The 24,265-nt window shown below is 51.7% G+C and overlaps 1 protein-coding gene across 3 annotated transcripts in view; it reads right to left on the reverse strand.

Annotated features, from left to right (window-relative positions):
- Positions 1 to 22,479, reverse strand: part of SLC6A6 (solute carrier family 6 member 6) — an 89,103-nt gene extending 66,624 nt beyond the window's left edge. The window contains exons 1-2 of one of the 3 annotated variants that reach the window (XM_030307483.1): positions 22,197 to 22,477; positions 9,083 to 9,120 (exon numbers count right to left, since the gene is read on the reverse strand). The gene's annotated coding sequence lies outside the window, so the exon portion shown is untranslated. Of the gene's footprint in view, positions 1 to 9,082; positions 9,121 to 22,196 lie in introns of all 3 variants that reach the window. The other 2 variants (XM_030307486.2, XM_030307485.1) reach the window with 2 other exon arrangements.
- Between the last annotated feature and the right edge of the window lie 1,786 nt (positions 22,480 to 24,265).

Here is a 24,265-nt window from a genome sequence, read left to right on the forward strand (position 1 = left end):
TTTGGGTCAGGTCATGATCTCATGGTTTGTGGGTTCAGGCTCCGCATCGGGCTCTGTGCTGACAGCTCAGAGCCTGGAGTCTGCTTCGGATTCTGTGTCCCCTCTCTCTGCACCTCCCCCCCCCCCCACCATGCTCGTACTCTGTCTCTTTCCCTCTCAAAAATAAACATTAAAAAAAATTAAAAACAAACAAGCATGGTTTCTCTCTCGGCCTCAGCAACCTAATAGACAAGAGAAAGCTCTCATGGGGTGCCTGGATGGGTCAGTCCATTGAGCATCTGACTTGATTTTAGCTCAGGTCATGATCTCGAGGTTGGTAGCTTTGAGCCCCATGTCAGGCTCTGCACTATTAGCATGGAGCCTGCTTGGGATTCTCTCTCTCCTCCTCCCCTACTCTCTCTCAAAATAAATAAACTTAAAAAAAGGGGCACCTGGGTGGCTCAGTTGGTTGAGCGGCCGACTTTGGCTCAGGTCATGATCTCGTGATCCGTGAGTTCGAGCCCCATGTCGGGCTCTGTGCTGACAGCTCAGAGCCTGGAGCCTGTTTCAGATTCTGTGTATCCCTCTCTCTGACCCTCCCCCGTTCATGCTCTGTCTCTCTCTCTGTCTCAAAAATAAATAAACGTTAAAAAAAAAAAAAAAAGATTCTCTCCCTCCCTCCCTCTACCCCTCCCCCCCCAATTGCATGCCCTCTCTCTAAAATAAAAAACAATTAAAATTAAAATTAAAAAAACAAGGAAAGCTCTCATGTTGGGGACACGGTCGGGACAGGCAGGAAACCAAGAAAAGACTAGGAAGGAATCAAACAGAAGGCCACAGGAGAACTCGACCTGAAAACAAATCAGAACGATGACCCCCTCACTGTGGCAAGAGGTAGGGAGGGAGGCATGGCCTGGTCACAACACAGCAGAGCAGATGGGGCCCACAGAGCAAGAGCTCAGGGGTGATGAAAGGAATGTGGAGAAATCTGGGGGTCAGAGAACACGTGTGCAACGTCATGTGGGAGCTAAGCTGGGCTGAGATGAGGAGCAGAGGAGCCATTCAAAACTGCCTCCGGCAGGGGGGCCCTGGGGGGGCTCGGTGGGTTAAGAGTCAGACTTCAGCTCAGGTCATGATCTCATGGTTCCTGAGTTGAGCATCGGGCTCTCTGCTGTCAGTGCAGAGCCTGCTTCAGATCCTCTGTGTCCCCCTCTCCGCCCCTCCCTGACTCAAGCGTCTGCCCCACCTCTCAAAAAAATAAGTATTAAAAAAAAACCAACAAACTCTGCCTCTGGCTACTCCTAGGGATGAAGGCATAGGCATAGGGGTGAAAAACCTATTATGCAAAAGCCACTACAGACCGTGTGCCACCAAGCTGCCAGGCTGGGGGTAGGGGCCAGCCGTTAAGCACGCGGTAGACCCTACGGGGCATGCGCACCGATGTCTGCTTTATAGAGATCACCCAGCCTAGGGAAGGAGACCATCACAGTAGGCACTGGCTCCTAAATGGCAGAGCTGACATTCATGTCCAAAGCTGGGCACTGCTATCCCACGAGCTCCCCGGGAAAATGATTCCGGACCCTTGTTCTACGCATGAGGAAAAAGAGGGCCCAGAGAAGGCAAGTGACTCGTCCAAGGTCCCCCAGCAAGTTGGCGGGGACATGGGTAGATAAAGGTGGTGCCACAGGGAACCCTTTGGGAGGTTGGGTCTGAATACTGACTCAGGGCACCCTCCTTCAGGGGTGCCTCAGGGAGCCAGCCCCTCCCAACCCGAGGCTGTCTGCAGCCTTAGGAATCCAGGAGGCTCCAGCTTTTGGGAGCCTGGGTTTCTGGACTTCTTATCTGCAGGCTGAGAACAGACTAACAAATGGGAATACCTCCCAGAAACCCCACTCAGGTTTCACGTCGGCGGGCAGCTCTGCTCTCTGAAATGCCCTGCCAGTTTCTGGAAAAAACAAACAAAAAACTGTGATACTGAGATTTTTAATAAATATATATATTTGGTCTTGCCCCCCAAAGCCTACAGAGCTCCTAAAATCCTTGTAATTTCCCAAGTGAGGAAAGTGATAAAGGTGTCTTTTGTTATGTTAACGAGTGATTCTAGAAAGTACCTAAGGATGGGGGCTGGTTGCTAGGAGAATCCAAGGAGGGATGAGGGGGTTGGAAGTTTCAGTCCCCACCCCCTGACCTCCACGGAAAGGACAGGGGCTGGAGATAGAGTTCAATCACCAAACGGCCAATGATTTAATCCATCGCGCTTAAGTAATGAAGCCTCCATAAAAATTTATTTTTATTTTATTTTGTTTTATTTTTTGAAGCCTCCATAAAAATTTAAAAGGACGGGTTTCGGAGAGCTTCCAGACTGGTGAACACATGGAGAGTTGGGCAGAGAGGCACTGGAGAGAGCATGGAAACTCGGCGCCCCTTCCCCAGATACTGCCCCACACGTCTCTTCCATGTGCCCGTTTGGCTGTTGCTGAGTTATGTCCTTTAATAAACAGGCCACTAATCTGGTCAATAAAATGTTTCTCTGGGTTCTGCGAGCAAATTAATCAAACCCAAGGAGGAGGTTGTAGGAACCTCCGATTTATAGCCAGTTGGTCGAAAGCACAGGTATAGGTGGGAGTGGGGGCGGGGGGCGGCCTGGGAAGACTGAATCATTAACCTACAGAATCTGAAGCTGTCTCCAGGGAGATAGTGTCAGAAGCCAGTTTAAAGGCAGGACCTCCAGCAAGTGCTGGAGAATCACTCGGTGGTGTGGGGGGAAAAATCCCCACATGTTAGAATCATAACATCTCTCCTTGAAAAAACCCTCATCTGACCCCAGTTGGTGCTAAGAGCCAAGACAGGGAAATAAACCAAGGAATCCTCTCTCCCTCCACCTGAGGCCCAAGCTTTCCCAGCATAGGTGAGGCCCAAAGAGGAGGCTCCTGCTCACCCTGGTGGTCCAGAGGCCCCAGCTCCCAGCAGCTGCTGTGTGGGACCGACTATAAGCCAAAGACGTGGCTCCCTGTCCTGACACATGGCTGACCTCGAGGTGGCCATTGCCTTCTTGAGCCTCAAATTTCTCACCTGTTACACGGGGACAGTAATAACTACGCTATAAAATAATGCAAGTATTACAGATGGAAAACCTTTCTGAGCACAGCAAAGGGCTGCACCTACTATTATTGCCTGTATATGCCTACGTGCAGTCACTGTGCTAAGAACTTTCATAGTTTCTCTTCCGTGATCTTCCAACCAGAAAGGAGAGCCTCTACATCATTCTACATCAGGTCTATTTTGAGAGGACTCTAGGCCCCAGAGAGGTTAAGTGACATGCCCTGGGTCACACAGCAAGGTCGAGGCCAAATTGCATTTACACCCAGAGTCACTGGACACCTGAACTGAGGTCTTAACCACACCTCCCCTCTCTCTTTTTAAAAAAAAAAATTTTTTTTTAACGTTTATTTATTTTTGAGACACAGAGAGATAGAGCATGAACGGGGTGGGTCAGAGAGAAAGGGAGACACAGAATCTGAAACAGGCTCCAGGCTCTGAGCTGTCAGTACAGAGCCCGACGCGGGGCTCGAACCCACAAACTGCGAGATCGTGACCTGAGCTGAAGTCGGACACTTAGCTGACTGAGCCACCCAGGAGCCCCATACCTCCCCTCTCTCTAAAGGGTATATTGATCAACCTCTGAGTCTGGTCCAGTATTCATAGCATACCTTGTTTATTGAATTTTTCTTTTCTTCCCCAACAGAGGAAGGCTCACACGCTGAAGCTGTTTCTCTGGGATGAGTTGTTTTAAATCCACTGCTCCCTAAAGGCCTGAAGGCAGCGGCTCCCCAGGGAGGGGGAACCGCTCCCTCCTGATGCCTCTGCGCTGTCACCGCTGATAGGAAAAGGCTTAAATTGGGGCAATCTCTCAGCATCAATGATGCGGCAACATGTGCCCAGCACTGTAAAAATGCACCCCCAGCTTAGGATAGCAATTCCAATTTTCTGAAACAGACCAATGTGTAAAGATGCCCACTCAGAGATGTTCACTGCCTTCGGTTTGGCAAGATGAAAACAGTTCTAGAGATTGGTTGCCCAACAATGTGAATATACTGAACACTACTATACTGTAGACGTAAAAATGGTTACGATGGTTAATTTTATGTTATGTATATTTTACCACAATTAAAAATAGAAAGAAAAAAAAAGATGTTCACAGCAGAGTGGTTTACATGAAAGAGAAACTACAAACGGCCAATCTCTCATCACTAGGGGATTAATTAAATAAATGATGATTTCCTCAAACAAATCAGAACAAATTAAGAAAGGGGGGGGGGTCAGCAAACCTCAGCTCCTGGGCCAAATCTAGCAGGTTACTTTTTGTAAATAAAGTTTTATTAGCATAGAACTACACCTGCTCATTTGCATATCGTCTAAGACTGCATTCTGGCTACAACCGCAGAGGCGGGACAAACTCCACTGAGATCAGTGGAGGCAAAACCACATGGCCCCGAAGCCCAAAATACATCTGATCTAACCCTTTGAAAAAAAACCCTGCTGACCCTGACTTAGAAGACCAAAGACCCAGAAAAACGCTTAGAAATATGTTAAGGGGCGGGGGCGGGAAGTTGGCTCCCAAACATTGCTACACTGTGAATTCAACTTGAAAAGGAAACATTTAAATAATGTATATTTACCCACACGTTTATAAATGCACTGTTAGATGGTTATGTTTGGACGGCGGGAACAGAGATAAATTACATTTTCTTCTTTTGACTCCTCTGTGCTCTCCAAATTTTCTGTATTAAAAATACATTACTGAGGCGCCTGGGTGGCTCAGTGGGCTCAGTGGGTCTGACTCCTGATTTCAGCTCAAGGACTTGAGATTGAGCCCCAGAGTCACGCTCCCTGCTGGGTGTGAAGCTTCCGTAAGGTTGTCTCTCTCCCCTTCTGCCCCTCACCCCTGCTCACAAGCTCGAGCAAGCGCCCGTGTGTGCTCTCTCTCTAAAATAGAAAAAAAAGGGGGGTGGGGCACGTGGGTGGCTCAGAGTGTTGAGCGTCCTGCTTCGGCTCAGGTCATGATCTCACGGTTCATGGGTTCAAGCCCCTCGTCGGGCTCTGTGCTGACAGCTCGGAGCCTGGAGCCTGCTTCAGATTCTGTGTCTCCCTCTCTCTCTGCCCCTCCCTTGCTCGCAGTCTGTCTTTCTCGGTCTCTCAAAAAAATTTAAAAAATTAAAATAAAAACAAAAACTTGGGTCACCTGGGTGGCTCAGTCGGTTAAACATCCAACTCCCGCTAAAGTCATGAACTCATGGTTTCTGAGTTCAAGCCCCACATCGGGCTCACCACTGTCAGTGCAGAGGCTGCTTCAGATCCTCTGTCCCCCTCTCTCTCTCTGCCCTTCCCCCACTCACGCTTGCTCTCTCAAAAAAAAAAAAAAGATTCTCTCTCTCTCTCTGCTCCTCTCCCCTGCTCCTGTATGTGCTCTCTCTTAAAGTAAAAGATAAAATAAAATAAAATAAAATAAAATTAAATAAAATTAAATTAAATTAAAAAATAAAATAAACAAGATTCTCTCTCTCCCTCTGCCCGTCAGCCCTGCTCATGTGCCTTCTCTCTCTCTCCTAGAAGAAATGATAATTATGTGGCCCAATAGAATGGCTAATGTAAAGTGACAAACATGTTGCAGTATAAATGTATCAAATCAAAATGTTTTAACACCTTAAAACTTATAGAATGTTGTGGGGCACCTGGGTGGCTCATCTGGTTAAGTCCGATTTCGGCTCAGGTCATGATCTCACGGTTTGTGCGTTCAAGCCCCGTGTCTGGCTCTGTGCTGACAGCTCAGAGCCTGGAGCCTGTTTAGGATTCTGTGTCTCCCTCCCTTCCTCTGCCCCTCCCTAGCTCATGCTCTGTGTCTCTCTCTCTCTCAAAACAAATAAACATTCAAAAAAAAAAAAAAAAAAACAACCTTACAGAATGTTGTATGTCACATATATCTCAACTTTTTAAAAATGTGTCACTTTTATAATCAGGACAAACAGTGAATACCATTTTCTCACTGCCTGGGCCCCTCCAGGGAGGGGGTGATGAGGGGTCACAGGTCTGCTGGAGTTTACAACCTGGAGGGGTGGGGGGGGGGAGGGGACGGGGTGAGGGAGAAAGCCCTCTGGGAATTCTTATGGCAAGCCCAGAGAGGATTCCCCTCCGGCTAAGGTTACCACAGACACCCCCAAGGGTGGATCGGATTTTCAGCTGAGGCAGGTTAAGGGCGGGTGGCTCCTGGGGATCTGTCCAGGGAGCTGAAATTAGAACATGTACTAGGGTGCTTGGGACTGACTGTTAGGCCTGTAGACTTCAAACCTCCACTGTGACGACAAAAGGGGTCATCACAGGAAAGGCTGCCTGTCTTTCCAATCCTCTTGGGGGCATTTATTGCTCCATTTTACAGGTGGGGAAGCTGAGGTTCTGAGGAGTTCAGGGACTCCCCTCCCGAGGTCACACAGCTGGCAAAGGACCGAGACAGGATTTGGATCCAGGACTATCTGACTCTCCAGCTCCACGGACTTTCCACCAGATGGGTGGTGCCTGTCAGGAATGATTTTTTTTGGCCGGCTCCTTAATAACTCAGAGTCTGCTGAACAACTGAAAATCCTCCATACCTCAATCATCTCCCAGCCGTGCACACCCTGTGAGGGGCTAGTGAGTAGTGATTATCACCCGTCCTCAGATGGGAACCTGGAGGCCTCAGGGAGGAGAGCCACACACCTTCGTGCCCGGTGGGGCTCCAGCTTCAGAGATGACAGTTTCTGTTCCCTGACAACACCCTCCCTCCAGATCCTGCTGCCTGCCATGTCAGATGGCCAACGAGCCCTTCCACAAAGAGAAAACTTAGAGGGCAGCGTGGAGGAGGCGTCACACAGACCTGAGAGCAAACCCGCTTCTCAGCCTCCACTGGCTCTCCTGTGAAATGGGTTCCCACCAAGTGTGGATGGATCAGCAAACCTCGGAGGAGAGGAACGGTGACCCTTTGTTGCCTATAAAGCCACCAGACCAGATGGGGGCTGGGCCCCTTGCACAAGACTCTTTATCTGGAAGCAGAGCTCAAACTCCAGCTTTGTAGCCACAGGCATCTGGCTTCCAGGCTGCCCCAGGGCTACTCATTAACCAGTGCAAGGCCTTGGGAAGGGACCAGACTGGGAGTCGGCTTCAAGCCCAGTGGGGAGGGGAGAGCAGTGCTGGATGGTGTGGATACCGGGGTCAAAAACCCGGGGTTCAAATCCTTCCTAGCTGTGTGACCTTGGGGGGGGAGTCAATTCACCTCTCTGCACCTCAGTTTCTGCATCTGTACAATGGAGCTAATTATCTAACTCATGAGGGTTACTTTGAAGACTGCAGGAGTCTATAAAGTGCCTAGCAGTACCTGATACAGAGTAAATGTCCAGCAAATGTATCTGTCATTTTTACAAAAAGAACAACAACATCCACATCCTAAGACCGTTGTAGGATAAAATGAGCTCCTATGCATTAAACCTCTCGATGCCATATCGAGCATGCTGTTAAAGAGTTCAATAAATGTTCACGATAATTCTTATTGACGTTTGTGACAAATATGGCAATGACTCTGGAGGCTGACATGGATGGGAACGTTTCCATTCCCACTCAGCAGCTGGCCAGGGAGGTGTCCTGAGCCCCCAGAGATACACCTGCCTGATTTTCCATGTCTGATGTCACAGCATAAAGAACAAGTCTCCAGAAGGTGAGGTGGCCTAGAGGGGGGTGGGGAGTGGATTACAGGGATGGAATAAGGTCTACCACGGGCAGCGGTGGGCCAGGGTCCTCAGGATCTTTCTCCTAGTCCTGGCTTCCTAGGGGACCCCAAATCTGCCAAACTCCAACTCGGGACCAGTGGGAGCTTGGCCAGGGCACTACCTTCCTCCCCTCCCCCCCTTCCACCCCCAAGAGAAATTTCTGCCCAAGAAGCCGGGGTGTTCAAATTCCAGAGCAGAGTCTACCAATGGGCCATGAAATCAACTTAAAGGGTCAGGACTATCATTTTTATAAAAGAGAACGGAATACAACAGAGCCCTAAAGAGGGTGAGGATGTGAGTTATCCATGAGGCTGGTTTCACTTTCATCTGTGTGTGTACATGGGAGCTCAGTGGCATCCTGCTGTAAATCTATTTCTTACTGAATGCCATAATGAAAAAGCTTTGAAAGCCCCAATAGTAAGGATGTTTTAAACCAAGGTAAAGAAGTCATCTGCAGGAAAGTCAGGTTCCTGCCCCATTAAACCCCTTTTAAAAACACTGTGATCCTGAACTGGGGAGGGGGGTGCGGGGGGGGGGGGCAGCTTCTGTAAATATGAGATAGTCAGCAAAATGTCATTAAGGTCTGTAGATTAGATAACAGAATTGTGTCAATGTTAAATGTCCTGGGGTTGATAATTGCATGTGCTTATATAAGAGAATGAGTGGCCTTGCTCTTACGAAATACATATGAAGTATTAGGGGTAAAGGGGCATCATGCCTGCAATTTATTTCCTAATGAGTCAGCAAAAAAAAAAAAAAAAAAAAAAAAAGAATATTAACGTGACTATTTTTATAGCATATATATAGAGATGAAGCAAACATAGCAAATGTTAACAATGGGAAAATCTAAGTGAAAGGTATACAGGAGGTCACCGTATTATCCTTGCAACTTTTCTGAGGGTTTCCAATTTTATAAAAATAAAAAGTTTGATGAAGAGACAGTCGGGACACCAGCCCCAAGTCCTGGAGCATCCTAGCTGTGCTGGGAGCCAAGCATCTCACCCTTTTACATGTGCCCGACCCCAATCCTCAGAATTCCCCATTACCACTCGCTGGCAGAGCCAGGAATGGGGTCCAGGCCAGACTCCAAAATCAGTGCTCAGCATCTGTAGGGCTACCTCCCTGGCACAGTAGGCATGCAGGCGGCCAACCTGGGCCATAAACCCACAGCCCGGAGGTGACGCGTGGACGAGGTCCTGGAGCCCTAGGGGTTCTGTTTCCTTCTCCTAGAGCCTGGAGAAGACACTGAGATCCTGAGTGCCCCATGTCGGTTAGACACCAATGCCATGAGAAGGTCAAAGGCCACTTACGTTTTGGAGGCTCCTCGGAAAGGGCTGTTGTTCTGGACCTATTACAAGAGGAAGCAAAGAAGGAAAGAAGAGAAGATCTGGTCAGGTTGTGGCTTACACGAGACCCAGAGCCTTCTTCCATGTGTGACCAACTCATACATGCTGGGAGGGGCCAGATCAACACCCAGTGGGGCCAGGGCTGGGAAAATCAGGGGCTCAGACACTCATGCATACACACACATGCTCGCTCTCTCTCTCTCTCTCTCTCTCTCTCTCTCTCTCTCTCTCTCACACACACACACACACACACACACACACACGTCTCCTGGATGCGGGGCCCTTCAAACTGTCAGCAGCAAGAGCCACTGGGGCCCTGTCCCTACCCAGCAGCCTACATCCCTGGGAGCCCCAGGCCTAGCCATGGGCCCAGCTCTGTGAATGGCTGTTCCCTGTGAGCACAGAGACATGATAAGGCAAGACAGAGGGGCTGAGGAGGCCCTGGGGGCCCCAGATTCTTGGGAGAATACGGTAACTCATCGACTGGCTAGAGCCTCCGAGAATCATGGTGCCAAGGAAATCTGAACTTTGCTGAGCCAGACAGTCCCCAAATGTGATTGACCCCAGAAGGCTTTTTTTTTTTTTTTTTTTTTTTTTTTTTTTTTTTTTTTTTTTTAATAGAACACCTCCTGTTCTTTGGAACTCAGCTTAGGGAAAAATGCAAATGGGGGAGGATCACCTCTCCCTCTCACTCTACCAGCAGAGCAGTGCTGGAAAGCTCCCTGGTTTCCTAGAATATAAAAATGCAGAAAACCAGGAAATGGCTTCTTATCAACTAAGATCTCACATTTCAGTGAACATGTAAATGAAGGGTAGAGAAGGAAAGGGGGGATGGTGGGAGGGCAGAAGAGGCCGCAGGGTGGGCAAGTCTTTCCTCACCATGCCTCAGGTCCTGCCCTTGGAGCCCCTTCCTGACAGAAACATGGCCCCAGCAGTCTACAGAGTTCCCGGTCCCCCAAATAACACAACTTCATTGCTATGTCAGGGCCCCCATGGGCTCACGTGGGTGCCCCCTGTGTTCAAGGCCCTGTGGGGTAAGAATATTCAGTCAATAATTTATTAAGGGGTCCCTGGCTGCCTCAGTCGGTAGAACATGCAACTCTTGATCTCTGGGTTGTAAGTTCGAGCCCCATGTTGTGTATAGAGATTACTTAAAAATAAAATACATTTTTAAAGATCATGGAGCACCTACTATGGGCCAGGAACTGCTTTAGGCACTGGGAACACAGCAATGAGCAAGACAGCTGAGGTCCCCGCTGTCATGGAGCCCAGAACCCCACGGAAAGGGCCAACATGTGACACAATGCCTCGGAGGCTTCCCATGGCATCGCGAAGGCTGGGGTAGATTAGTGATGCCTACCACAGGTGTAGGTGCTGTGGCGCATGTAACCTGCCATCCTGACAGCAAGGGAAGAGGGAAAGGGGGAAAGATGAAGAAGCATGTTTAACGCACAGTTATAAGCATAATGTTAAGGGAACCAGAAGAAGGAGTATAATTCTATCTGGTGTGAGACCATTGCAGTTGCGTGAGGGCAGCCCAGCTCAGGAGGAGGAGGAAAAGAGTGGCACTAAGTTCCTGTGGGGACAGCCTCCTGGCACCCATGACCCTTCTTCTGGGGACAGCCTCACATCTCTTCCACCTGGAGACCCATGCACACCCACTCTCAGCCCATAGGGCTCTGGGTGGGCATGTGAGCCAGGCCTAGCCAACCAGAGAGGCCGTGACAACTGGCTCAAGGATAAGGGCTTGACCAAGCGTGGACAATGAGAGTGATGACAGGGGCTTGTGCTAAAAATATAGTGAAAAAAGAAGGCTCTTTCGGGGCCCCTGGGTGGCTCATTCAGTTGAGTGTCTGACTCTTGATTTCAGCTCAGGTCATGATCCCAGGGTTGAGGGATCAAGCCCGGCATCAGACTCCATGCTGACTATGGAGCCTGCTTAAGATTCTCTCTCTTCCTCTGCCCCTTTCCCCTCCTCCCACACTCTCTTAAAAAAAGAGGGGGTGGAAAAAGGCTCTTTCTAGGCTGAGACGGCTATGCTGGGACAGGAGGTATCCTATGCAGTTGAGGGTAGCCCAAGGAGAATGAAGCCAACACAGAAGCCTAGGAATGGAGAGAAAGAAACGGAGGTCCAAAGACCTGGATCCCGCCATGCCTGAAGTATGACCCGGGGTTTTTCAATTAAGAGTCAGTAAATGTTCTTTCTCTTTTATATTCTTTCTTCTTCCTCTTCTTCTTCTTCTTTTCTCTTCTTTTCTTCTTCTTTACATTCTTTCTTCTTCTCTTTTCTTCTTCTTCTCCTCCTCCTCCTCCTCTACATTCTTTCTTCTTTACATTCTTCCTCTTCTTTTCGTCTTCTTCTTTACATTCTTTCTTCTTTCTTTTCTTTCTTTTCTTCTTTTCTTTCTTTCTTTCTTTCTTTCTTTCTTTCTTCTTCTTCTTCTTCTTCTTCTTCTTCTTCTCTTCTTCTCTCCCTCTTCCTCCTCCTCCTCCTCCCCCTCCTCTTCCTTCTTCTTCAAGTTAGTTTCAAGTGATTTCTGCAACTTGTAACTCTAAGAATCCCGGCCTACGCCCTGTCTCAGATGTGCTGTATAACTTTGTGCATGCCCCTTTATCTGACATTCAGGTCATCAGAAAAGTGGGGCACAGATGAAATGAATCTGAAGTCCCCCTGCAACCCTGGTACTCTGGCTAACAAGAATGTGCAGCAAAGGGTAGTACTGACCCTCCCTGACCCCTGGGCATTTGGCCTGAGATGGAGAAATCAGCCGTTCTCAGAGTTAAGCCTTGAGGGCTTTGTTAAACCAGAGTGCTGGGCCCCACCCCCAGGGTCTGAGTCAGCAGGTCTGGGGTGAGGCTCAAGATTCTACCTTCTAACAAATTCCCAGGTGATGACGTGACTGTGCATCCTGTGACCACATTGTGAGGACCCAAACTCCAAATCTGTTCTCTTCCCAATTGCCTGGGGCAGGTGCCGGGTGCAAAAATAAAGCCCCAGCCACGCAGAAGATCTCAGCAACCTCAGCCCTCCATCAGATCCCCAGTTGCAAGGATGAACCAGTATTTAAACAATGACGCACCAGGTCCCAGCTCACAGCCCTTCCAGTGCCTACGCTTCCGGCCAGCCCTCCACCCTGGGATGCATCTAAATAACAAGGCTGTAAGACTGACAAGGAGCCTTCTTGGGTTCCAGCAGGCCCCACACTGGTCTTCCAGGAGCTGGGAGCATCCCCGGGCAGCTCGACACGCCAGGCAGCAAGACCCACTTCAGACCTGATCCTGACACACTGCCTCAGGCCGCCCTGCTGTCAGCGCTGCTTGGCTGGCCCTGGGCTCTCCCTGATTTACATCCGACTTGGCTGCCTTGAAAAGCCTCCTGTGGCTTTTGGACCGTGGACACCGTTCAGTAGAAAACGGCTTCCCCACCAGCATCCTTTCCAAGGTGGCTCTGGCCCAGAGGGCCTGGCCTGGCTCAGCGGCCTCCCAGCTGTGTGACCTTGGGGGCAAGTTACCTGCGGTTTCTGGGGCTTTGACTTTTCACAAGCAAAATGGAAATCATCGTATCTCTTGTGATGGTTAGGGAGACGATGCTCACAAGGCACAGGGGCTGGTTGAGGAAGTAGGGCGGGCACCCAAGAGCTATGATTTACCTCCTTTATTCAAAGCATGGTCTGCAGACCAGCAGCAAGATCACCGCCGGAAGTTGGTTAGAAATGCACAACTCAGGCCCTCAACTTAGTCCTCCTGCATGGGAAGGGGCATCTTAAGCTCTCAGGTGACTTCTACAGCTTTCGAGTCTGAGAAGCACTGCTGTGCGTTTACCATTATTATGGCTGTTGCCATATCCCAGGACAGGGCCAAGATGTAGCAACAACCCGCAGGCGGGTCAGAGGGAAGGAAGAGATGGAGGGGGAAGAAAACTTCTCCCGCGCCTCTCGGGCTCCCCACTAACGACGAGCGAGCCCTTCCACGGCTCGGGTGGGTGGGGGACCGTTGCATCCTGCGATGGGCCTTAAAGAATAGGTACCGATCACCCACTGACTTCACTCACAGGCTCGGCCAAGCTAACGTGATCCACTGAAAACATTCCAGGTCTCAGACCGAGGGCTTCCGGCGGCCGATTAGGGCTGCCCTCGGATCCTCTCTGCAGAAGGCTGACTCTTTTGCATTCAAGGAGGCAAACGGCCGTCTGCCTGGAGCCCGCAGCCCGGAACTCCCGGCAGAGGCTGACAACAGCGGGGCTGCCTGGGAAGGTGCGTGACTCCGCCCGACGTAGGGGTGTGCCGCGGGCTCTTCGCGGAGCAGCGTGGGGGCTGCCTGGATCTCCCCAGCTCCGGCCTCGAGCTGCCCCCGCGGAAACACGAAGGTCTGCGCTGGAGAGCTGTAAACACGAAGCCGGCCTTCGTGAATCTCTCTCGCACGCGTGTGCGCCGCGCTGCCAGCCCCGTTGGATGAACAGAGCGGAATGCTACCACCTGCCCGGGGTCCCCTGGCAGCGCATTTCCATGCCTCCAGGGCCAGGCCAGACCCAAGGAAGCAGCTAGGGGGTCAGGGGCGTGTTGAGGGGGTGGCCAGGTGGGACGGCAGTGTGTTCAGAGACACTAGACAACGGCCAGATGCAGCCGCAAAATAAATAAACCCTATGCTGAAAACTACTGGCTCGATTATACAACTCCGTGTGGACAACACAAAACGTGCCTGTGGTCCAGAGCTGGCCCCGGGAGACCATTTTGCAGCCACTGGTACTGTTTTTTCAGGCCTGGGGCTTGATCTGGCAACCAAAGTCTGGTGCCCCACGCTGCTGGGATCATTCATTAAACCATTTTATAGTCAGCTCCATGAGGGAGGGTATGGCCATGCTTTGGTCTGAATGGCTCACCTGCCACATCCCCAGGGCCCATAACCAATAAATATGGATGGTGATGGGTGAATATAATTTTCAAGCCCGGACCCACTCAGTTGTTTAAACTATAGGCTCTCATCTCAGAATAGATGAAATCAGCCTTCAGTTGTGTGCTGAGCACCTACTGTGTGCCAGGGCCTCTGCTGGATGCGGGAACATCTATCCCTCCCTCCCCGGCTGTGCTCTCAGTCAGATGAATGGATAAAAGGCAGCACTGCAAAGATCTGAGCTCTGTCCTACAGAGGCTCCGAGCAAGGTTAGATTATGTACACTTTGTTTCATCTGATCCTTTTTGAGTGTACTTACTATGTGTCAGGCACAGTTAAGGGGCTGAAGGAAAGCTTCATGAAGCAGGCAGCTTCAAGCTGGCCCTTGAAGAGGGGGAATAATAAGAGAAGGGAGAGGGGCACCTGGCTGGCTCTCAGTCTGTAGAGCATGTGACTCTTGAACTCAGGGTCTTGAGTTCAAGCCCTATGTTGGGCATGGAGCCTACTTTGAAAAAAAAGAAGGGAGGAAGGGCCTTGTGGGCTGAGGCATGGCAGAGCCAAGAGAGCCCCACGCTCATTTTAGGAGCAGAAAACAGCCAAATCACGAGGAGAGGGGAAAAGTGGTAGCAGATGAGGGTAAACACTGGCCAGGAGCCAGATTCTGCAGGGCCTCGAATGCCAGGCTAAGGTGTGTGGACCTGATTTCATACAGCACTAGGGAGCCACTGAAGGCTTTTGACAAGGAGAGTGGCATGCCCCCACAGAGCGGTGCCTAGGAGGAATAGAGGCTGGCAAGAAGCCTGTTGTCTCAAGCCGTAGGGATATCCACCCAGAGAAGAGATACCAAGTGCCATCTGGTGAGAGCACGAATGTCCTTGAAATCATGGCCTGAGTCTTCCCTGAGGCCTAACTCAGCAGCCATCATCTCCAGGTGCCAACTGGCTATGGGGCAAGAGGGCAGAGCCCTCATGACCACCACCTTCCGGTGCCCTTCACCCACTAAGCATGACTCTGCTGAAATACACTTCACCCCTCCACCCCCCCCCACCCCCCACCAGGCAACAGGCAACCTGGCCTGGGTTAGAGACTTTCTGCCAGAAAGGGGATGGTGGAACATGGCAGTGATTGGCTTAGCACTTTTATTGTGTGCAAAGAGCCGAAAAGCCGTGGGAGGGCCAGGACTCTCAGAAGTCCCCCCAGCCTCCCAGCCTCCATTTAATGGGGAGGCTAAAGCTCCAAGGGACTAGGGAGGACCCAAGTGAGCAAATCTAGAGCTCAGCCCCGGCCCTCTAGCCCTCTTGCAATTGCCTTGATTCTATTCCACAGAGCTGCCCACGGGAGCCGAGAGGTCCTGCTTTCCAGGAACCCCCATTCCGGATTCTGCAGATGTCTCTTGAGCAACCAAGTGCTAAGGAATCTTTTGGATCAGTATGGCTTCGTCCTCTCACCCCCTTTCCTATTAGCTGTGATAAAATCAGAATCTGAATTATGAATGTGGCCATCAAGAGTCTGAAACAAAGGTAAAAACCCTGCCCTTAAATTTACCTGTCTAACGTAATCACTGAATGGAGCCTGAGTCTGGGGGAAGAACTCGTTTGGGAACAATGGCCCTTTTGATAGCTGATCAGTCTCATTCAGACCTCACTCTCCAGATCCAGAAAGTGGATGGGCGGGGAGGCTTAACTCAAAGATCTCAAAGTCCCCACACTTTTCCCCCTGCCAATGGACCACTCTCCCTCAGACCTTCCATGCTTTTCCCTGCCTGGACCTGGACTTTTGCCTGCCCTTGGCATGAGCCTCTGGAACTGTTCATTAACCTCTTCCTGATACAGATCTTCTCCCCTCCTGTGAGACTGAGCCACTTGAGCACAGGGGCTGTTTTATTTACTTATCCTTGCCCTCCTGGCCTTGGCACTCAGCCTGATACGCAGTAGGTGCTCAGTAAAGCTCTGCAGTGCCGCCAGTGGAGTAAGGGGGGGCTCTGTCTCATTCTAATTCCCTTTCCTATATCCCAGCTGTGTGAGCTGCAGCACAAGTTACTGTCCTGAGACCGGGTGAACTCATCCAGAAGATGGAGGGAAGAACCCCCAAGTCAGGCACAGGGCTTAAATACAGGAAGGGAGACAAGGCATCTTGGGTGCTCAGTAAGTATCAATCCTTCCCACCTCAGCCTGCTGAATGGCCTCGGCCTGCTTCTTTAAGTTCAAAGTCACCGGATGGGAGCTTTTCATTCACTGAGCTGGCAGCGCTTGCGGTGACTAAGACAGGCCAGACTAGGTCAGTGATTCCCAAATGCAGACTAGCTATTCAGGGTGGCCTGGCAGGTCTGTACGTTCTGACAAATGGCGGTCCCACAATGGTCCGTTGTTTGAAGAGTGAGTGGCAGAACCAAGAACAGCACGATGCCATTTTCGATAACAACACCACAGAATGAGAGCCAGCTTGCTGGACATGTCCTAAATAGCCCCAGATCAAAGAGGACCTCAAAACCGAAGAGAAAACTAACCTAGAAAGTAATAAAAAGGAATATATATGTCCACGTAAATATCCAAGGGATTCAGTTAAAGCTGTATGCAGAGGAAAACGTGTAATCTTACCATTATCAGAGAAAGAAACAAATAAACAGAGTGAAGATTACAGTGCACTTTTTTTTTTTTTTTTTTAATTATCTTTAAGAATCACTTTTAGTAGGTGCGCCTGGGTGGCTCAGTCGGTTAAGCGTCCGACTTCCACTCAGGTCATGATCTTGCGGTTCACGGGTTTGAGCCCTGCGTCGGGCTCTGTGCTGACAGCTCAGAGCCTGGAGACTGCCTCAGATTCTGTGTCTCCCTCTCTCTGCACCCCACCCCCGCCTGCTCATGCTCTGTCTCCCTCTCTCTCTCAAAAATGAATAAATGTTAGGCGAGCCTGGGTGGCTCAGTCGGTTAAGCGTCCCACTTCGTTTGGCTCAGGTCATGATCTCACGGTTCATGAGTTTGAGCCCGGCGTCAGGCTCTGTGCTGACAGCCCAGAGCCTGGAGCCTGCTTCGGATTCTGTGTCTCCCTCTCTCTCTGCCCCTCCCCCGCTCGCGCTCTCTTTCTCTCTCCTTCAAAAATAAATAAAAACATTAAAAAAAATTTTTTTTAATGAATAAATGTTAAAAAAATATTTTAAATCACTTTTAGTTGATAGTGTTTTGTACTGCTTGAGGTGTATTACTTCTGTAACTAAAAGAATCCTTTGACAGTTTCTCATAAAGTTAACATATCCACCCTACAACCCAGTCTCACTCCTAGAGCTATGGAAAAGATAAGCCCACTAGAAGACTTGTACAGGAATGCTCATAGCAGCTTTATTTGTAATCATCCCAAACTGGAAACACCCAAATGTCCATCAACAGGTGAATGGATAACAACAGATAAATCCGTACAGTGGAATACTACTCAGCAATAAAAGGAAGCACCTTCTGATACACTCAACAGCATGGATGGATCTCAAAAACATCAAGCAGAAAGAAGCCAGACACAAAAGCATATAGACGACACAAGTCCATTGATACAAAGTTCTAGGCTTGGCAAGACTAATTTGTGGTGACAAAGATCAGAAACTAGTCGCCTCTGGGAGGGGAAGGGCACAGGACGACTAACTTTCTAGGGGAGCTGGGAATAGTCTATTACCTTGATCTGGGTGGTTAGTTACACAGGAATATAAACTTGTCGAAACGCATCCAACTGTAACAGAGTCTTTGCATTTCGCTGCATGTAAATTATATCTTAATTCAAAAAGATTTTTTTTTTTAAATCACATGGAAATATTTAAAATACAGATTTCCCCATGGGGATCAATTCAGTGTGTCCATGCTGAGCCTGGGAATCTGAATTTATAAGAAGTAACTCAGGTCATTCTCCACCTAATTAGACTCAATGCTGCCTGACCCCTACCCCCCTATACTTCCCTTCCCTTTTATTGTTTTGGGTGATTTTTCTTGGGTATATTGGTTTTTATAAGGGAGTTGGCAGATTCGCAGAGCTTTAGAAACAGGACAGCAATTTCCATTCTTTCTCCCTTCTCTTGGACACCCCAAACCCCTGCCCCTCAGCTCAGGTTTCCAAACAAAGCCTCTGACCAGGTGAGGTGGGAAGAGAAACCCCAACGCCCTGTCCAGGGGGCAGACGTTACTCACCCTAAAGACTCCTGGGCTTCATGCTTCCAGGGAGGTCAAAGCCAGTAAGTTAATGGCCTGTGTACCTATTAAACTGTATGTCCAGGCCTTCACCCTGTGTTTACAAAAAGAGCTCAGGGCAAGAGTCACTGGCACAGAAAACGCTTTGTGCCCTGACCAGCAGGGGCCCAGCTGGCCATCTTTGGTTTCCTGGACCCCAGCCTAATTCCTCACCTACCGTCAGGGGTCTTCTGGGCTCCCGGGTTGAACTGGCTTCTCCACTGCTGCCCCCAAAGCCAGTCTGATGCTATTTCTCTCCCTGCTGCTGCCCTCAGAATAAAGCTCAAGCCCATTTACCCAGTGCCCACTCCCCTCCACCACCTGGCTCCTGCTCTCTCCAGCAGGGACCCTGCAAGGCTTATCATGATGGCTATTTCATGCCGCTGTGCCTTTGCACCTGCTATACCCCCTGCCCAGAATGCCAGCCCATACTGTTCTTGCACTCACAGAAAATGCCAGCCCCGACACCACCCCCTCAAGAAGATGAAGTCTTCACAGCATGCCACGGATGGCGTGGTCACTGTCCTCTCTCCCTCTGGGCTACGAGCACCTTAAAAGCCAATATTCTACCCCAGATCCAGTGCCCAGCCAGAACTGACCTCAGCTAGGTTACTTAAACAACTAGATGAGGCACATTAAAAAAGCTCTCTTTGGGGTGCCTGGGTGGTTCAGTTGGTTAAGCATCTGACTCTTGATTTTGGCTCAGGTCATGGTCTCATGGTTTGTGATCGAGCCCCACATTGGGCTCTGTGCTGGCGGGCTCTGGGCTGGCATCACGGAGGCTACTTGGGATTGCCTCTCTCTCCCTCTGCTCCCCCCCCCCGCCCCCCCCTCTCAAAACAAACAAGCAAACAAACAAAAGAGCTCTCTTTTACACTTGAAGGCCACCCTGGGCATGTCCACATCCACAGCTCCTCCCCAGAACCCATAAATTCAAACAAACACTTGGACCAAGATAAGGTGGCCAACACAGAGGAGTGAGATATAGCCCCAAAGAATCTGACTCTTGCTTATGACCTTCTGCCGAAGAGAGTGACCAGCCTGCACCTGCGGGGGTCACCCTGGGGTTCCGAGGTCAGCCCCGTTCCCGCCCAGATCCCCACCCTGCTGTGGTGAAGCTGCACTCTGGTGCTCCCTGTATTTGTCAACTCTTTCCTATATACAGGAATGTGTCCAATGTAATTTTTTTTAATGTTTATTTTTAAGAGAGAGAGGGACAGAGAGACAGCCGCGCCAGCAAGGGAGGGGCAGAGAGAGAGGGAGACACAGAATCTGAAGCAGCTCCCGGCTCTGAGCTGTCAGCACAGAGCCTGACGCGGGGCTCGAACCTCCAAACCGTGAGATCATGACCTGAGCCGAAGTCAGACGCTCAACCGACTGAGCACCCAGGTGCCACTACAGGAATGTGTTCAATGACTCGCAGGGGTCTTATTATTTCAGGAACTTTGGAAACACTTTCAGAGTACAGCTCCCAAGTCCTTTGACAGATGGACAGGCAGACAAGTTGGGAGTTAGAAAACACCATCACCAGAACCCAAACTGCCTCCTGGGGACTGACCCTTGTGTAGGAAGAGTGGCACAAAAAAGGGAGAGTGTATAACTAGGGACAGAATTGAGGTGCCAGTGGGCCCCAGGCACCCACCCTCCAACCCTGAGGACTGAGGCATCTGTGACTCTCCTTTTCCCCAGGTCCCAGCCAGGGTCCAAGTTCAACACTTCAGCACAGCAGTGACTAAAGCTCCACAGGGCCAAAAGTCACGGCTGGCCAAGGGAAGACGCCCAAAGCCCACTCTCGTCACTATCCAATCAAGGCAAAGTCCTCTAGGCAGCTCTCAGTTTGCTGATCTCTAAAATGGGCACTTCCCACTCTGGCCTCCCGACTCTGCAAAGCAGATGTGACCCAATCACTGCAGGACAAGTGGAGAGGAGGGAGATGAATGGGGCAGAGGAGGCTGACTGCAGCTGTATCATGGGCCAGCACAAGGGTATCCCTGAAGGACAAAAGCTCAAGAGTGCACCTTGGCCTTGCCACATACCACAGTGACCTGAGACCTCGTGATACCCTCTAATCGGCAGCTACGAAGCCGAGCCCGGCTTTACAGCTTACCGCAGGCTTATTCACTCTCATCTCCCTCAATCCCCTCAAGGACGCAGCGAAGCCGGCATTGGCGTCCTTGCTGCCCAGACAGCCAAGCTGAGGTTCAAAGAGGCCAAGAGTATCTCCCAAGGTCACCTACCGACTAAGACACAGTAACTGAGGCACGGTAACTGAACTCAGCTCCCTGGGGACATGCTCCTGCCTCTCAGTCCCAGTTTACCTCATAACCAGTCGACTCCACCCATTTTACAGATGTGGAAACTGAGGCCAAGAAAAGGTTGCACAAGGTCAACCGGGGGCCGAGCCAGGCTCAAGCCCAGGCCATTCTGCCAAGCCTGCTCGGTGCTGGGTTCTCAGCCGGTGCCCTCGGGCATCCCTCTAATCCCCCTCAACACCATCCTGATTAAACTCCTTCCCCCACTCCCACCCCCGTACCTGCTCATGCCCACCCCACACTCTTCAGGATGACTCCCTGGTCGAGAGGGAGGCAGGCGGTTGCTAAGCACTCACCCGCTCTTTCTCACAAAAATAAACTCCTTCTGGCTGGGAGACTCTGGATGAGATCCCCTCCCTTCTAGCCAAGAAAAAAATTAAAAAGAAAATTTAAAACGACTTCTCCATGACATTTATTTGAACGCCAGCAGTGCCAAAGCGTGGGCCAATTTACCGAAGTCCAAATGGAGCCAGCCACGCGCCACTAACCCTCAGCCCAAAGACCCTCCGTTCAAGTGTCTGGGCAGTTACTGAGCTGATTTATTTCTCCAGGCCGGAAATGGGGGCTCGGGCTGCCTCCCAAGCCTTTGGGGCTGGTCCTAGGGGACACCAGGATCTGGCAGAGGCTAGGCAGTGACCAAAATAGCCAGGCCGGTGGCCCTGCCCGGCACACACCTCCCTCTGAAGGCCGGGGAGGGTGGCCCACAGGTCCCCCCCTCCAGTTTAGGCTGAAGCTTTGAGGCTGTCAGAGGAGGTCCCCAAGATTCTCTATCTGGCTTCCCTGGTGGGAGGGGGACGAGAGTCTCTTGCTCGAAAGAGGAACCCTCAGAAGGAAGCAGAAAAGGCTAGAGGAGGATGTGTCCTGCTGTCCCTGCCTGCTGCCCATTTGGCCCCCAGCTGTCCCTCGGGGCCTCCGTCCTGCCACGCAAGACGGCTGGACGTTGGCACCGCCACCTGCACGCCACACACGGGCAGCACCCTTGGAGCCGTGCCCCCCTATCACCTCTCCCCACTCGGTGCCTGCCCTGGAGAATCAGCTCTGGCTGTTCTGTCCTCCAGGCACCGGGGACACTCCCTCAGGTACTGCCGAGAGGACACACAAGTGCCCGCAAGCAGGGGCCAGAGACACAGCCACACTCTGGGACACACACGTGCACAGCCAGGTACTCGGAGACACAGTCACATACACACAGGTCCACACCAGACACACACCGGGACACACAAGTGCACACATCCAAAGACACACTGACACAGCCACACTCAGGTATCAGACACACCACAACACACAGAGACGCACAACCCAAGACACACAACAGCAGGCACACACGGAGACACACAAGTGCACACTGCTGGAGAAATGGAGCACCACCCACCCTCAGAAACACAGACACACACGGGGACATGGGGGCACAGACACCCAGTGAGACGGAGACACACACACACACACACACACACACACACACACACACCTGCCGCCTGCACGAAAAGCCCAAGCCCTTTTCGCTGGCCAAACAATAACAGCCCCGCCAGCGGGTCGGAGCAGGCGACCCTCCGTCCCTCCCTCGGTGGCGAATGGGGCGCCGGAATCGGGGGCACCCGGCGGGGAGGTCGGGCCGGCTGGAGTGCAGGGCTAGGGAGGGGGCTCCGCGCGCCCGGCTCCCTCTCCCTCGGGTACCTGGGGTGGCCGCGGGGCTGCGCTCGGCTGCGCTCGGCTCCACTGGCCGGGGGCTGCCCTCCTGCTCAGTCTCTGGCCCGCGGGCTCTGCGCTCCGCGCTCCTTCCCGGCTTGACTCGGTCTCTGGGCTCGCGGTCCTCGGGGCTCGGTGCTGGCAAGCGAGCGGGGCTGCGGCCAGGGCCCGGAGCTCTGCGCTGGCGGCGGCGCGGAGGAAGCGGTAATTTATAAGCGGCTTCTTCCTGACCTCGCGTGTCTGTTGTCTGAGCAGGCAGCTCTCAGCATCACCCATCCTGCTGGGTGGAAAAATACCAGCTTGGCCGGGCCGGGGGCGGGGCCGGGGGCGGGGCCGGACGCCCAGCCCCGCCCCATATGCGGACGCACACATGCACACACACACACACACACACGCACGAACGCGCGCGCGCGCGCGCGCACCACACACGCACGCGCGCACGGGCTCGGACAAAGAGCCCGGGCTCGCCGAGCGCGCGCGCACACACCCTCATGCAGCGCGGCGAACGTTTGGCCCACCGCTTCCCCCATTAGAGCGCACTTCTCAAGGAAACCCTTTCCTTGCAAAAGCTGGTGCCAAGTGGTACAGCCGGTCCTCAGCCTCCTGCTGCTTCCAGAAAAAGAGCTAGAGAGCCCCGGGCCCGACCCGCCCCCTCCCTTACCCACCGCCACCACTCGCCCATCCACCGGGCTCAAAAGAGGGACCTACCGCTCATTGAGTGGCCAGGTCCCAAACCACTCCACTGCTTCCTTTTGGGTGGTCATCCAGGTTCTCCGACCTCGGTTTGCTCCTCTGAAAAATGGGCACAATAAGCCCGCCCTCGCTGCCTCCCCAGAGGCATGAGTGATCTGAAGCTGTGATATGAAGCAGTCAGCAGCTCTTTGATTCTTGGCTTTGCCCCTGCTGGGTCACTTTGGGGGGTTACTCAGGCTCTCTAAGCCTCAGTTTCCTCATCTGTAAAATGGAAACAAATATAATAGAACCTATCTCCTCTAACCGCTATGAAGACTCAAGGTTAACAGTGTAAAAAGCTCAGAAAGGCACGGGCACTTAGAAAGTGCCAAGCAAGTGTCAGCTACTGTGACTATTTTTAAATGAAAATGGGGAATGTGCCATTATTCTTGTCCTTATTTGCATGAGTGGCTCCTCTGAGACCATTTTCCACACTCCTGCCCTGTGTGGGTATGAGGAGGAGTGCCGTGTGACCTCAAGCAAGGCCTTTCCCTCTCTCAATGCTCTCCACTTTCTCCTCTCACTCACTCCCTCTCTGCACCTGGGAGGCTGTGTGCAGAACACATGGATCCTTCCACCTTTGCAACTGAGAATAAAAGAGGAAATACAGGCTCTACAGAGAGTCATCCCCCACGTCATACCTGGCCGTGTCTGGATGAGCTTCATAACACCCTCTTCCAGAACAGCCCCCAGAAGGCAGACCAGGGAAGCTGAGGAGCAGGATTGGAGAGATGACGCTTATCCTCTGCCTGGTTTTCTCATTGAGGCCCCCTGCTGTCTGCCTCCATCTTGACCTTCTAGCGGGTTACCCTCTCCCCCTGCTGCAGCTGAGCAGACATGCCATCCCCTGCCCTTCTCTGCTGTCCCCAGCCGTCCCCTCCTCCAGGAAGCACCCAGCCACCCCAGGTGGCATCCACCTCCCGGCTCCTCAGCTCGGTCTTTTGAGTTCATGGTGATTGCACCCCTCTTACAGGTGAGGAAAGCAAAGCTGGAGAAGAGAACAACTGAGTCCTCACATCTCTCCCCTCCTTCCCTATGTGAGCGAGGCTCCTCCGTGAGCTGAAGGAGCAGATGGCAACCCCAAACTCCTCAGCCTCCCCGTGTGTGTCACTGCACACAGCACCAAGTGGCAGGTCATAATATGGTTAAGTGACTTTGGAGAGGAGGCTTTGACTAAGCCAAGGGGTTGAGGGGAAGGGAGGGGGGAGCAGAGGAAGCTGCTGTGGAAAAGCTTGTTGGCAAGAGTGGTTGGGCCCTAAGCCAAGGTGATATGGGCCAGCTGAGGGTCACAGAGAGTGAGCGAAGGCAGTGGAGGCCATGGGAGG

The sequence above is a fragment of the Lynx canadensis genome, chromosome A2 (assembly GCF_007474595.2).
Source record: "Lynx canadensis isolate LIC74 chromosome A2, mLynCan4.pri.v2, whole genome shotgun sequence".
Lineage (NCBI taxonomy): Eukaryota > Metazoa > Chordata > Mammalia > Carnivora > Felidae > Lynx > Lynx canadensis.